A 15,719-nucleotide genomic window follows, 5' to 3' on the forward strand; every position below is an offset into this window, starting at 1 on the left:
GTCTTCCTGACTCAGCTAATTCTATCGAGGTACAGAAAGCAGGACTTTCTGTATGGGTTTTCCTGGATCTAGCTACTCTTTTATTTGCTTTGGCACAAAAGGTTAGATATAGCTAACTAATCTGTAGTTGTACGGGTCACACCTGGAACCTAGGCATTTTCAATTTCCACAATACTCAAAATGATTTAAGTCACAGATTAGGCACCACCATTTACTAAGCAGCTATTTCATATTTGTAGTCCTTAAAAATTCTTGAAGAATATCTTGAAAGCTACTACCATTTGTTTAAATGGTTTATTCTTACACCTTTTCTTCTGATGCCTCAGTCTGAGGCAGCTCTTCAGACTCAGTCTCTCCTTACCTTGTATCTTTATTTCCCCATTTCCTTGGGCTCCTTTTTCAGATCAGTCTTGCATAAGATCTGTTGCACGTTCCACAAAATTTTCTTGTGCTATTTGTTACTTTCCCCATCTGTCCGTGACTTTCCGTTTTGATTTCTAAGAAATTTCCATTAAGAAGAAATTCCTTTACTCTGGAGTTTAGCCAGATGATTGGTTTTTATCATGTTTACCTTCAGCCTTCTTTTTTTTTTTTTTAAGTGATGTATAGATTACTGTCTGCCACTCGATGCTGAAAACTATGAAATAAAGTTGGTGAGCAAAAGAGTCCTCTTTCCTTGTAACCTGTGACCTCATAATACCACAAAACTTTCAGAATTCTGCCTGATATTCATTAAGTGATACTGCAAGAGAATTTACCACAGCGTGTGGTGGTAGATAATAGCACTCTCTTTCCTGTTTTGAATATTCTGGACACAGCAGATTTTCCATCTTGGGATTCTGTAGAGGCTTTCTTCCCTCTATGCCTCATCAATGTAGTTTGTTTGGGCTAATCCTACTCACAATTCTCATCATGACCCTTAAGAAAATATACCTCTAAATCTCTCTCTCTCTCTCTCTCTCTCTCTCTCTCTCTCTCTCTCTCTCTGGCAGTTTGCCATACTACTCTTCTTGTTGCAATAGATGTGAAATGTGGTGTTTGTCTAGAAACAGACCATGACTAAACAAAGAAACTAAGGTTCATAACGATAAGTTTTATAGATTACTATTATAGTATTAAAATGGAGTAGATTATTATGAAATATATTATGGTTTGAATATCAACTTCCAATTGAATAACTCATCTTGAAATAAATTTTTAAAAGGCCTTTTTATTAAATGTCACAACTTGCCTCTTCTAGCAAAAACTGGGGGCTAATCAAGGAATGATAAATAGACATCAGATAAAAATGCAGCATGAGAGAAATTTTACCCATGGTTATAAGAATAATTGTCTGGCAAAGGAGAGCTTTCTTTGAATTCAAAGATGATTTTGGAAAATGTACAGATGATACAAAAAAATCCTTATTAGAACTTTCTCTTCTGGCCAAGTCCATGAGCTAGAATATAAAACAGGCTGTTCAAGATCACCTACTCTTTTTTCCCCACAAAGGGCTATTAGGTGAGGACTAAAATAGCTACTATGACTACAGAACATAGCAAACTTCAACATAGTGATCTGAGGATACAGTTTGTCTTAACAGTAAGGCTTATGTAATTCCAAATTGTCTGGGAAAGATTAAGCACTCTTATGTTAACTTGTGTGAGTATGTTCAACAGACAAAGTTGTACATATTGTCATAACAAAACTAACAATTATGATCACACTTACAGTACTATTTCTAAACATATAATGCTAACTCAAATGACAAGAATAACACCACTAGTGGGTATTCCTACTGTCTGATGGGATAGTTCTGCACTGCTAGTCTGCTACCTATGATGACTTTGAAATATTCGTGTATATGCTCTAATCATATATTTCTATACTCGAACAAACAAATGCTAATAAAAATGTGCTCAGTAACATGAAAAGCTTAACACTTGCCTAGAGAGCTAAGGAACAAATATCCAAAAGTGCATTACTCTTTGCTGAGTCTACTTTCCTAAAATACAACTTGTCTTATAGGATTCAGAGGAGCTATAATTTGCAAGACCTTCTTATACGCTATGGAATAACTATTTACACAGTCCCCAGTCCAAGGCTATCAGTGGTTTAGTCTCAAACTTCTCAGAAGAAATAAGTTGTGGCAGGATCAAGCAATTGACCCAGGAGCTGAACAGGATATAAGTTCATCTAAAACTACAGCCCCCAAGGCCTGTACTCCAACCCACCTAATCTAAGAAATGTCTAAAACTTACTGTGAACCTGCTTAGAGCACTGCATCAAAGCATGTCTTCTGGTACAAGCTGCCTCGCTGCAGGAGCTTCAGTCAGAGTTCAGTGCCTCACTGCAATGGCAGGGTAGATTTGTACCTCAGCACAGACTGGCAGGAATCAAGAGTACTTATAAGACAAATCATAGTACAAGGGAAATCAAGTCCTGTTTAGACACTTTGCTGAACTTGTTGCATTGCTATTTTTGACTTACATGCTCAAAATCTTGATTTTGAGCCAGTCTTTTCTTACTGGAATCCTGGTCCCAGAAAGCTAAAAATCGAGCTACCAGAAGTATGAACTAAAACAAATACGTAAATCCAGAATAGTAGAATTCATGGTGCTACCTATATTAAGTGTATCTAAAAGCAAGGAAATATTGTAGATCAAGGTGAGTTTTCCTCTAACCAGAGGAAAATTAGCAAGACTGGAAAGGTTCCTTCTGTGCTGCTTTGCCGGGCAAATGTCTTCCATGTGATAATATTTGAAACTATGATTTCAGGATTATTAACCACCTCATATACCAATAACCATTACTTTTAGTAGAAAGTTAAAATGTATTGAATGTTTGAAGACTAAAACCTAAAAAAAATTGGTCTTAATCTAAGTAAATGGGGAGGACAAGCTGAATTTTAAAATCTATTCCAATTCGTAAACCAGATGGCTTAGATGGGAACTTAACTGTAAAACATAAAATCTAATATGCCACAGACACAGTCCATCCAGATTGTTATTTTTCCCCTAAAACAGATATTGCAGTAGGAGGGCATGCTGTACATTGAAATTACAGAAGAACTCTAAGACATGTGGAAGCAATTTTTTCCTTAAATAAAAAATATTCTGCAGGACAAATTTAAAAAAAAAAAAAAAATCACTGCAGCCTTCTAGAAGCAATCAAATGTTATTATAGAAGAAAGCTGAGATAGAAAAGTATGCATTAATTTGTCAGCTGTTTTGCATTAAATCCAAATTTTTTAAGCTATTATATTTTTTCATACTGTGAATACACGTAAACAGAGAAGTTCATTTGTGTGATGATAGTTTGGAGACAAAATAAATAATTGCAACAAAAAGAGAAAATATGAAAGATTTCATGAGGAAAATGATATTTATTTTCTGAAATAAAATGTATCTGAGGAAACTACATGGAAATTTGTAGACAGGCACAAGCTTACTTAGCCTGCTGTAAGCTAATTGGAAACATGCCAAGTTTGGTCCGGCTCTGTATTGCCATACAGTGTGTTTGAGGTGAATAGTTCTGCTTCAAGATCAGTTTGCATCCATCTTTGCAGACATGCCTCAAGTGAAAAGAAAAAATCTGAGTTTGCATATACTCCTTGAAAATTTCCTAGAGCTTGGCAGCTAAACTCTCTGAGGACTTGTCTGCATTAAACAAGCACTGTTCCTGGGCTGAGCAGGATTGACTGCAATTTTCTCTAGAGTTGTTCCTCCAACTACCTAGACTCAGGGAAAATACTCCTCCACAGAGCCAGCAGTCTTCTCCCTGTTGTTCACAGTATCACAGAATGGTTGAAGTTGGAAGGGATCTGTGGGTTCATTTCGTCCAGCCCATTTTCCAGCAACTACTTTCAGTGCATGTTGCCCTCGACCACATCCAGGCAGTTTTTGAAGATCTCCAAGAAGGAGAGACTCCACAACCTCTCTGGGCAATCTGTGCTCCATACAGTACAAAAGTGCTTCCTGATGCCTTGATGGAACCTTCTGTGTTCATGTTTGTCATCTGGGTGGCCCTCATTGAACTCTCCAGTATGTCCAGGTCTCTTTTGCATTGTGGGGACTCTGGACACAGGACTGCAGGTGTGGCTTCACCAGTGTTGGGTAGAGGGGAAGGATCATCTCTCTTAACCTACTGGCAATTCTTTGCCTAATGCAGCCAAGAATATCATTAGCCATTAGCAGCATGGGCACATTACCAAGTCATGTCCAACTTGGTATTCACCAGGACTCCGTGGTCATTTTCTGTAGAGCACTGAGAGTAGCACAAATACCATAGGCAGCAGGGCTGTGACTCAAACCTAGACTGGAGCCAGTGTCATGGTGAAGAAAAACACAAATCATGGGAGCAGAGCTTAAATTTCCTTTCCTATGCATCATTTTCTTGTATTCATCTCTATTCTCTCATCTATTCATTTCTAAGAATCATAGCCATTAGCTAGAAAGTAAAAAAGACTGAAATCTAAAGACCATACGTTCTTTTGTAGTGTCAGCAGTTTATGGGTGTTTGGCCCGGTTCCGTGATGAATGGGACAGGGGACCCATGGACCCATGCCCCGGGAAAAGGAAAAGGGAAAAAAGGGTAGGGAGATGGGCCTGAGAGCAAAAACAGAGGCAACAATCTGAGGAGAAACAAACTAATTTACTAAAAAAGATATCAGAATGCAAAATAACACACTATAATACAATATAATTACAATTTAAGCTAATAAATCCAATACAATGAGAGAGAATGTCCAAAAATCAAGGTAGACCTTACTCTAATAGCGACGATAAGACAGCTGGGGAGCGAGATGCTGCCAGGATGAGAGACGGGCAGAAAGAGAGCAGGTCTCATGATATGCGAGTTTTTATCTTTCCCTCTATCCGGAAAACAGTAACAGGGGAGCAAAGTCCCCTGGGGAATGTAGTAATCCTTGTCTTCTGAGAACCAGGTACATGCACTACATGATGCTGTGATGCGGAATACCAATAACCGAAAATCATAAAACCATGACATGTAGCATCATCCATCCACTACTGTTTATGAAGATAAGGCTCCATTGAAATCATAAACTTGAAGAACAGTTAGGTCAGGTGGTTGTGCTCCTCTTCAAAACTCTATACAAATGAACTGTTTTCTCAGCCATTTAATACATGGAAATTTATTGTTAGCATTTGCTAAGTGGAAACTTGAAAGAAGTTTCTTTATAATTACCTGTCCTAAATGTTTCATGGTCTACTCTCTGAGGAGCAATGTGCATGGAAATTCACTCACAAAGCACTTGGAAGCAAAGAACAAGAACCTAAATTTTTACTCATATTGTTCAGGAAGAAAGGATTGAGGAACACTATTCCAGTGTACATTTGTGAATACTCAAAAAGTATTGAAAAAAACTATTCAAGAAATAGTCTACAATAATAAAACTAGTACTTCTGTGATGTTTCCAAGATCCACAAAACAACAGATGCAAGATATAAAATTATTCATGTTTATCCTGCCAGACCTTTGGACAAACTGAGTATTTTGTTTTTCCTTTCTAATGATTCATTTTAGCTATAAAAAAAAAATATCAAATCAGCATTGTTTATCAGTAATAGAGAGGGAATTTGGGTTTTTGAATCTATGCGCACAGGTTTTCAATTTTTGACTAGATTTTTGAATCTAAGAAAGTATAGACCTTGGCTGTTCCACTTGTACACAAGAGAACTGTGATCTGCTGCAATGGACATGCACAACAGTACAAATTTAACTAGCCTAGATTCCTGTTCCTATGTTTCCTACTAGCTGCTTGGAGGCCTTCAGGGGCACCTAGCCAGTAGGAAACATTAGATTAAAGAATTTATGTGGAATTGAAGCCATCTGAATCTGGGTCAATGTCTCATCATTACTGCATCTGTAGAAGTGCTTCTCAGGAAATTCATTCTACCAGTTCATTTTAGTCAGCTATTGTGATCATTTCTGTGCATTAGTTAATTCCCCAAACTGCCAGTAATATGTAACAAAGGCAAAGGCATCATGGTAAATCACAGCAATGTAGTACAACTCAAGTCTTTCAAACAAATCCCCCATGTTCATTTAAAAAATTGATGGTATATTCTGTGAAGCTGGAAAAGCCAGTAAGGTGCTGCTGTTTATAGAAACACAGTTAATCAATGCACATGCATCTTTTCCTGCAAGGATGCTCAAAGTAATTAGTAACAGTGATACAGGGAATTAGAAAGCAAAACTGAAAAATAGTGGATATCAGCTACAGACTGCTCAAACATAAGGACAGCAGGGTATGGAAAATTCTTGGCTCCCAAATACTTTCTTCATGGGGGATTTTAGCTGCTCATAAATCTGCTGGGAAACAGATACATCCAAGCATGCTGTGTCAAAGAGAGAATTTCATCATTTGAAAAAAAGGCAAAACTGCCCTAGATCTCTTGCTTACTGAGAGGATGGAGCTGCCTGAGAGTGAGAAAATAGAGAAATACCCTGGAGCCAAGGACTGTAAGCTGTCTGAAGTTAGTATGGCAAAGAATGGATCCATTGCAGATTACAAGACAAATGAGCAAACTCATATTATAACATCTAAGCTAACTTCTTGGTCCTTTCAAACTCAGTATCAGTGTTATCATTTACTTCAGGCGGTCCAGAGTTTCACTTCTGATTAATTAAATGCAGGGAAGTTGACGGGAGAAGTATATTAAGATATTAAAATATTTTAATGGTCTTAAAGAATTAGCCAAATTTGCTTCACAAGAAAACTGTAAGAAGTGAGGGCAATCAAAGAAGAGTACTTTGTAGACAACAGAATGCCCTCCATCACTGAAGGATGAAACTTGCAAAAGAAAAGAACTTAATGTTTAGGTGCTTTTAGAATACAAAAGATTTGAAGTTTTCCAAAAATTACTAATGAGGAAAAAAGGTCTTTTCAATAGAAAAAGATTACATTAATAACAATTCAGAATTACAAAAATGAACTATTATTTAAAAATGAAAAGGAGTGGAAGACAGTAAAGATAAATGCGAACAATTAAGGAAGAGGACTTGGCAACAATTGACTCTTAGAAGGAGCAGATAAGAGCACATTTCACAGATTTGAGCACAGCTGAGTCAGCCCTCCTTAAGAGATCCTATAAACATGTTTTGTACCACTGACAAATATTTGCTAAAAAGCCAGTGGAAGAAGGGAGGAAGTTTGTCTAGAAGAAAATCACAGAAAGGCTAGCAATTACCTTCTACTTAGATTAATCACCGGAGTCTCTGGTCTGAAAGTCATGGCTCAATTTAGGTTGAGCCAGAGGGACATATTCTGAGTGTCAAGACTACTACTAAAAAAAGTTAGAAAATACAATAAAAAAATAAACCTCTTGTCCAGGAAGCATCAGTTAAGAGGATGACTGTAAGGAATAAAACTTGCCAAAGTACTTGATGTGAATTAAAATTGCTAGGTATCTCAGTGTGTTAAATTTGGGAACAAACAGAGGACCAAGAGAATCCCACTGTGAAATAGAACAAATTCACAAAGGAAAGTAGACACTTCTTGGAAACTGAATCTTTCTAGAGAATCCCTGATAAAGTTCAACAAATAACTACAATCCCATCATTTAAATGATGAAAAAAGCTTCTTTCTCTGCTACCTTTATATCTGTAATAAATATGGTTCCAGCATTTTAATAATAAGAACTGCTGCTTGTGTTATTTTCTAACATCCTCCCTTCGTATCACTTTAGGCATTAACAGTCAGGATTCTGATAATCTGCTGAATGTGATTTAGCTTGATTAACAGTGTATCACTTCTTCTTTATTGGTTCACTTACTGAGAGGGAAATTTAATGAACTTCTCACTTGGCTTTGTTATCCACTTTTTCTCTTAGTTTAAAATAAAAATGAAAAGAAAACTCACACACAAAATGCTCTTCTGCAGATCAGCAGCCGCTGTCACAGGAGCGACGCTGAACTGAAACAGCAGCAGCTCCCAGCCCCAAGAAAATCCACCGCAGACATTGAAAGGCACTTGCTTCCAACCCCTCACTCATCCTCCTCCCCAGGCAATAACAGGACTATAACAGCATGATGTGGTAATCCATATATTTATTAGTATATATAATAAAAACATCTATTCTCTTGCTCTTGCACTCCTTCAGCACAGGCCCTGCCACTAATCGTGCTTCTACGTTTGGGAATTTCTCTGCAGATGGAGAAGAGGGAAATACCCCTTCAGCATGGATTTTATAAATCCTGTGGTCTGAAAACGCATCCAGCAAATCTGACAAATTGTTAATCCTCTTCAAGCCAAGTTCACTCAATCCAAATTCTAATTACATATATCCAGGAAACTCCTACTGTACTAAATTGGACTAATCTTGCAAAACAGCTCTCACAGAGACACACATGCTCGGTATGTTGGTTTATATTATGATGTACAGAAGAATTGCTGATAAATAACATCAGGACTCAAGTAAATCTTCTCCAGAAATAATCTACAATATGAAAAAATGAAGGCTATAGAGTCATTGAGAAATTGAATATGAAAGACCTTTCTGATTTACTTACAGCATTCAATATAACGGATTTATTAGCAGCTCCGATCTTTATGGTAAATGATGCATAAATGATGGCAAAGGTGTACAAGAGAACTATATGAAGACTCTTGCAGAGTGAATAAATTGGTTGAGTGCCAGCTTTTCTAAGGGTGAATGGATACACTGACTTGTTTGGGGCACATCATGCAATGATGAATGTAAAATTATGTTTTAGAATGCCAGGAGTTCAAGGGAAGATTACAAATTTATGGAGGACAACATTCTTATTCTAATAAACCAGACACGTGGCTACTGCTTCTCCCTGCAGAGGAATCATTTTTCTGTTCCAGGTTAGGAGAGATGGAACAAAGCACCTTGTATGCACAAGGTTTTGTAGTATAAAGACGAAGCTCACTGAAGGCTGGACACCTGCGTATTCCTAAAGCATGTGCAATAATGTCCTTTGGAAATGAGACCAGCATTCCAGTGAGCTTTCTGCAGCATTCCCATCTTCTTTTGTGCCATAGTCTATTGCTATTTCCAGAGGGCTTTTATAATATACATAGGGAAAATGTCAATTTAAATTCAAAGACAGAGAATACCTTTTTTGATGAAGCATCCACTATATCATGTACTAGCTGGAGGTGTTCTCTGCTGCTTGACAAGGAACAATGACATGACAAGCAGGCAGAGAAGGAGCTTTTAACCAGTTTAATGTGCACAGAGTTGGCACTCACTGAAAAGTCATTTGCCTGTTTGCTATTTTTTTCAAGTATGTCTCTTTGCTTTGACTTGTCATTACTCCTGTAATATACAATTTTGTCTTCTGTTTGTAATTTTCTGCTGCAGTGATTCCAAAGGTTCAAAATAATCTTTTTCTATCTTTCAAGAAATAAGATAAGGAAATGTGTATCTAAATAGTTTGCTTATTCTACAACCTAAATGAAGTCCCATTTAGTATACCTTTCACTGCTTACTGCTGCTGCAGAGCCCATAGATGAGTGCAGTGCTTGTGCTTCATCCTTTTCATAGTTCTTGGGAGTGCTTTGGAACAAAGGCATTCTTCATAATGGGAATGGTCAAAATTTACTCTAAACTGCATTCCGTTGAGCACGTTTGTGAACAAAAAAAAAATAATTCAATAAGTTGTTGCCCTTTTCCTCTGGGAGAGAGAATTCTTCTATTAAACACAAGAAAACACAAAATTCTACTTTGAGCTAAATATGTTTTGAGCTGTTATCAGACATGCTACGTGAAATAAAAGACAAAATCTAAGAGTTGGCAAAATTTTTACCATTCTTTTATGCAGTTTATTTTTCAAGTTAAGCTTTCAGATATTGAAAGTTCACATTCAGTTCCTTGATCAAAAATGATAAATGAACTACTGAATTAGAAGAAGATGCTGCTATTATTTTAACCAGTAAACTAACTCAGGGTTAATCTGGGTGTTATTTAGCCTATTGAAAGTGTTTTGAGTGAACATATGGTTTCTATTGTGAAATCAAGGCACAGTTTTAACTATGAATATAGATAATTACCCTTTGGACTTTAAACATTTATATGTGTCATGTTATGTTGGAGCATTTTTCATGGTCAATAGGTTGAAAGGTTACAGAGTCGAAAATGTAAATTCCGTGTGTTTGAGTAAGACTATCCAGGGTAATGATAGTACAATTCACTACTGCTCTCTCTTGGAAAGAGCTGGTAATAACACTGAGTGAGCATGTGAAATATAATGGGCTATTTATTTAAATACGGATTGCTATGGTAAAACATTTTAATATGAGAATTACAGGAATTCAATCATAGTATATATAGCTCGAAAATCCCTGGTTACTGAAGCTTAATTTGATATATTTACACAGTATATTTGGGGTCCTAATTATAATGCTAACAATAAAATCTTTAAATAAAGTGTGTTTGCATGAATGTGTGTGCACGGATGCCTTGGTGCTAGGAACACTACTATATGCCCACCAATACATTCCGCCCTTGATTTAGGCTTGAAAGCCAGTTTAGTTTCACACTCTGAGCATAGCCCTTGGCAACATTCCCTTCTGGGGAGCCAGACATTCTGTCTGCGCCTAAACTGGCTGAGGATCCTGTGTGTGTGAGGAGCACTGATGTCCAGGTGGCTCTGCAGCCTGCTCACAGCAGCCCCACCACCATGTTGCCACTTAGGCCTACTGCTGGCCCAGGTCTCTTCACAGTGCAGTCCATGATGAGACAGTTTGTGATGAGGCGAGGTACCTCCCCAGCCCAAGCAGACACATTTTCACCCTGCTGTGACAGCTGGGAACATTCCATGTGAGGTGAGCAGCTTCCCAGACTCTGTTATCTCGTTTGAACTTCCAGCCATTAGTAGCCTGAGAAATACATGACCCAAACCAGGTTTATCACAATTAATTAATTAATAATACATAATTTTTGAGTATTTAATGTGTGTTACCAGTCACAGAGTACAGCATTAGACCACAAACAGTTGCTCCAAGAACACTAAGCACTTCTAAAAGCACCAAACAACTAAAATGTTTATTATTATGATTATTGTTCATCCGTGTTTTCTTTTATTATGTTTTAAATACATAATTCCATGTATTTTATCAAATTTTACACGAGAATGCTGTCTTTCTCCACACTAAAGAACAATAAAATCCCTTTCTCTGTTGCCCACACATACTTTATGTAATGGGAACCATTTTAATTACAGCACATCTCATTCCTGCTGTTTCCCATTTCCCGAAACACAAAAGTCAAAGTATTTTTTAGTTATTTCAAGAAGTATGCATATTCAAAATATCCTTTGATTACTCTTTACACCACTGAACCACATCCAACACTGCTTAATTTATATTTTGCTTTCCGTGGCAATCTGATTTTTAGCACTTTCCAACATTATTTTCTAACTTCTGAAGAGCTGCTTCTCCTCTTCCATCACAGGTAGCCATTCTTATTCACCCTAGAATTCCAAATACTTATATTTTGGAATTTTATCTTGTAGCAGAATAAAATGTTGAATTGGGTGTTTTTTCATCAATTTTTAAAAGTTGTGTTTTTTTCTTATATGGAAAAGATGTTTTTCAAGATTTTAACTTAAATATGCTATCTTATTTGTTTCAAGTCAGCTCAGTCTTACACTGCATTGCCCTACAGTGGTTGCTGCTTTGGGGTATAACTAACTTCTCAGCTGAACTTCAACTTATAGCAAGCCCCAGCTGCTGAGTAACCCTATGTCCTCCAGTGGATTATACTGTTTAAAAAATGAATTTCCATGAACCCATGTACAGCTTTTGGATGAACTGACATGAAATGCAATACTTTCTTGCAATTTTTCTGATATAAAAATTCAATATCATTGGCTGAGTTGAAGTGTATCAGTGTCATAGAACTGCCATTTGTTGTTATAAAACATTGAGGAGAAAAATGTGATTTTCCCAGCTATAATTACTTCTGCTCTTCACTATTTGAACTACTTTAGTATTGAGAGGCCTAAGCTTAGCATAAGGCTCTATATTTTCAGACATCGTAAGAGTACACAATGGGACATCCTTTCTAAATAAGTTTAGAATATTGGTACAGAAAATAAAGGATGAAGAGAGGATGCAGAAGAAAGTAAAGACTGGAGGAGGCCAATGGTAGACACAGAAATATGGTTTGGGTTTTTTGTTTTATTTTATTATTTTACTTTTAGTTTCAAATCTGAATAATATAGTACACCAAAATCAGTCTTTTTGTTTAAAAATATATTTTGCTTATTGTACTTCTGAGTGTCACTTTGCCTTTTTCTGTGAGCCTTTGTTCCTTCTTTTCTTCCTTTCTTCTCCATCATTTAGGCTGAAAACCATTTCCCTAAAACATTCAGTTCTGTCATTTCATTGTACCCATTCACATTAGGCTTTTATATAGGTCACTCTGGAAGTAATGCCTCCTATTTATTTCCTCGGAAACTACAACAGATACAAAGAGCACAAGAATACTATTTGATAGAGAAAATTCTCAGCTCTAAAATGTTATTTTTCAACATAGTCACCACCGTTAGCTGTGCATTTCTGCCAGGAATGAATAAGAACCTGCATGCTGTGACCATAAATATCTGCATGGCTGTCTGGAATGTGGCTTGTCATTCATGTTGCTGTTGCCACTGCCAAAATACACCACCCACCACTTCACTGTGCTCACATCCACTGTTTGGTCTCCATAAATGTTCAGCAAGTGTAAATGAATGTCAGTGGGTGCAGTTTTTTTCCACATGGAGAAATTCAGTGACACACCTTTGCTTCATATGCACTTCCATGTCAGATGTCATTCTGTCAGACTGCCCCTCTGCTGCCCTCTTTCACACAGCAACAAAATATAACAGAATATTGGTAGGAAGGTTCAACCTTTACTGCCAACCCACCAACATCCACTTCTGACACTGTGGGCCAACATAATAAAACAGGAGGCATTACTCTTGGAGGAGCGTTCTTGGACAAATATACATACCTCCTCTCTAAGGAAGTCTGTCTTTGTTATTCTATTCCTATATAAAGTTTTTTGTTTTGCCTCTCGTTTTTTATTGTTTGTGTTCAGACTGGACTTTTAGATTAGAGATGGTCAAATTCTTGGGGGAAGACAAAAAAAGATATCTGAAAATTTTATAACTCAGTAGTGCATAAAACAAATTACCATGCTTTTCTTTTAAAGGGCAAGAGGAAGAAAGGATCCACCAGCTTCTCCAGCAGTTGTTCCTTCCCACCAGCTGGCATTGGAGGTGAGCCTGGAAAGAAGTGACAATGGCATTGTGTGTCAGCGCTTTGAACAGGTGTTCTGGTGAATGCTGTATTTGCACTGAAACAACCTTCTCACTGAAATATAGTTTCACATACACAAGCATGCTCTTTTGCTTATGAATGTTCAAGTCACTAAAGTGACCACTGTGTTCATATCACATCAGAACAGAAAGTCTCCCAGAAGCTGGCCTTGGCTTGTCTGTTATTATCTGTGTTTATGAGATTTCATGCCATAGCAGAAAAAATACTGAAAAATACTGAAAATTGGGCCACTTCATGTTTTAAAGCACCCCTCTTGCTCCTATGAAAAAGATCTATTTTTTTTTCCACACTAATATTCTTTCCTATTTCTCTCCTAATAAGCTTATCTTGCTGATAGCTTGACTAAGCTCACATTGTATTCAAAACTCAGTTTCCTAATTAAAGTCCAATTCCACCATTTCTCCTTAGATATTCAGTGCTTCTGCACACCATGAAGAAAGATATTTTTAGAAAATATGCGCCACTTAATTCCCGTTAAGTTTTCTATAACAGATGGCATAGTTATTTGATTTATGCATTCACCTTCACATGGCCCTGCTGACTGCCAGGTTTTTTTAAACTTCTGAAATTCTTTTTTGTTATGCACTGAAACTTCACCTTTTCCACTGCATGAAATATTAGTTTTACATAGAAAATCTAACTGCGTGCAATTTTCATGTTACTGAAATTGTGCACGGTCTGGTGATTAATTGTATTGTCTTGATCACAGTCTCAGTCTGATATTCAGGGCTCATTACAGCAGGAGGAATTCAGCAGAACTTGTTTCTTAACCAGGTGTGGCTTATTAAAGTGGCAGTGCCCAATTTAAAAACTACAAAGGATTTGTATCAAAATTGATGCTTTTAGCTACTTTGCCCTCCCAGGATCGTAGAGATGTAATACAAAAAAGACAGCGTAGCTTGATCATGAAAATCACTCACATCCATCATGTGAGAAAGCAGCTCAGATCTGTTCCTCCCTTGAGTGGGAACAGTTGCAATATACCTTCAGTACAGCACATTCATACCAAGTATCATCAAAACTTTCCTAAGCTTGACAGAGATTACACTTCCAAATACACAGTTTGCATTATTTACTGAATTGTGAATTTCTCATCTCCCAGGAAAATGATTTTCTTTCCTCCAAAGATGCCCTTACAGCATCAGTACGAATACTGAGAGGTACATCTCATAGGAAGCTACCAACAGTATTTACCTTGAATACAACCTAAACTTCACAGTTCCATTCCATAATTTATGCAAACTACTCTGATATGGGAGTATAAGGATAACAGCATAGGGAAACAAAACAAAACAACAAACAGTTTTTAGTGTGAGGTGAGGTTACATTCACACCAGTGCCAGTGCTAAATTCCTCACAGCTGATGGTAATGTGTTAATGATAAGCTATCAGATGGCCACCAAGGGTCATTACCTACCAGAGAAAAAATATAGCTTGCTGTTCATACAAACTTTGGGAAGTTTTCAGCACAGAGAACGTTTAAGTTTTGAGTAAGTTACTTAACGTGAGCATGTTTTCATTCCTGTTGTGAGGGACTAAAGGATATTTCTCTGCCTTGTAAATGTGAGTAAACCTTTACACCTACTCACAGCTTTAGAATAATGAAGTCTAGATAAATAAGCTATGTTTGAGAATGTAGATTGTTGTCATTTCACCTTGCTCTGTTGGTGGTAGGCGAAAGTATCAAATGCAGCTACATGTTCATTGGTTGTTGGGTTTGAAGCAATTGCTCTTTGAAGGTTATTGTTGGCTTGTTCTTTAAATCTATAACGTATATTCTCCTATCATTAGGAATGGAATTGGGCATGCTGTGGATATTTCAGGAGGTGGCAGGAGAAAGCTCCTGTGATGTTGTTTATGGCTGTAAAGGATTTGACCTGCTGACTTGATGGTTGTTTCCTCCTGTTATGTGCCTCTGAAGTGCTTACAAGAAGAAAGCAGTGTGGAAGCTCCAAAACCTCAGTATAAATATTGTCTGATTAAAGATAGTTAGCGTCTAGTAAGATTAGATTCATTGTCATCAGAGAAAGCAAGGGAAGCAGCTAAATGTCTTTAAAATATGTTTAAGTTCCAGTGAATCAAAAACTTTTCACAAGACGATATTTTCCTTCTTTCACATTCCGTGTATCACCTAAATGGGCTGCCTTATGTTACCTTGTTCCCCAGCCACTGGAGGAGTAATCTGAAATACTTCCAATGGTTACTGAAGAGGAGGAAGGTGATGATGAGGACCAATTAATGACAAGAAAGTCATTACAAATGTAGGTTATCATTTCAATGTCTTCTTGTCTTTGCTTTCATAATGATTGTATTTAAATTCTACTTAATGCTTAGAGATTACAGATGGGGTAGTATATTTTCGCTGAAGGAAATTCTTTTCTCAGATGGTGTATATGACAAATGCTTTGATTCTTAATTATAT

General features: G+C 37.1%; 1 protein-coding gene across 1 annotated transcript in view; it reads left to right on the forward strand.

The window, feature by feature from the left end:
* ADGRL4 (adhesion G protein-coupled receptor L4) overlaps nt 14,736-15,719 on the forward strand; it is a 160,674-nt gene continuing 159,690 nt past the window's right edge. The window contains exons 1-2 of the mRNA XM_021405124.1: nt 14,736-14,860; nt 15,464-15,558. The gene's annotated coding sequence lies outside the window, so the exon portion shown is untranslated. The remainder of the gene's footprint in view (nt 14,861-15,463; nt 15,559-15,719) is intronic.

Source organism: Numida meleagris, chromosome 7 (assembly GCF_002078875.1).
Source record: "Numida meleagris isolate 19003 breed g44 Domestic line chromosome 7, NumMel1.0, whole genome shotgun sequence".
In the NCBI taxonomy this organism is placed as follows: Eukaryota; Metazoa; Chordata; class Aves; order Galliformes; family Numididae; genus Numida; species Numida meleagris.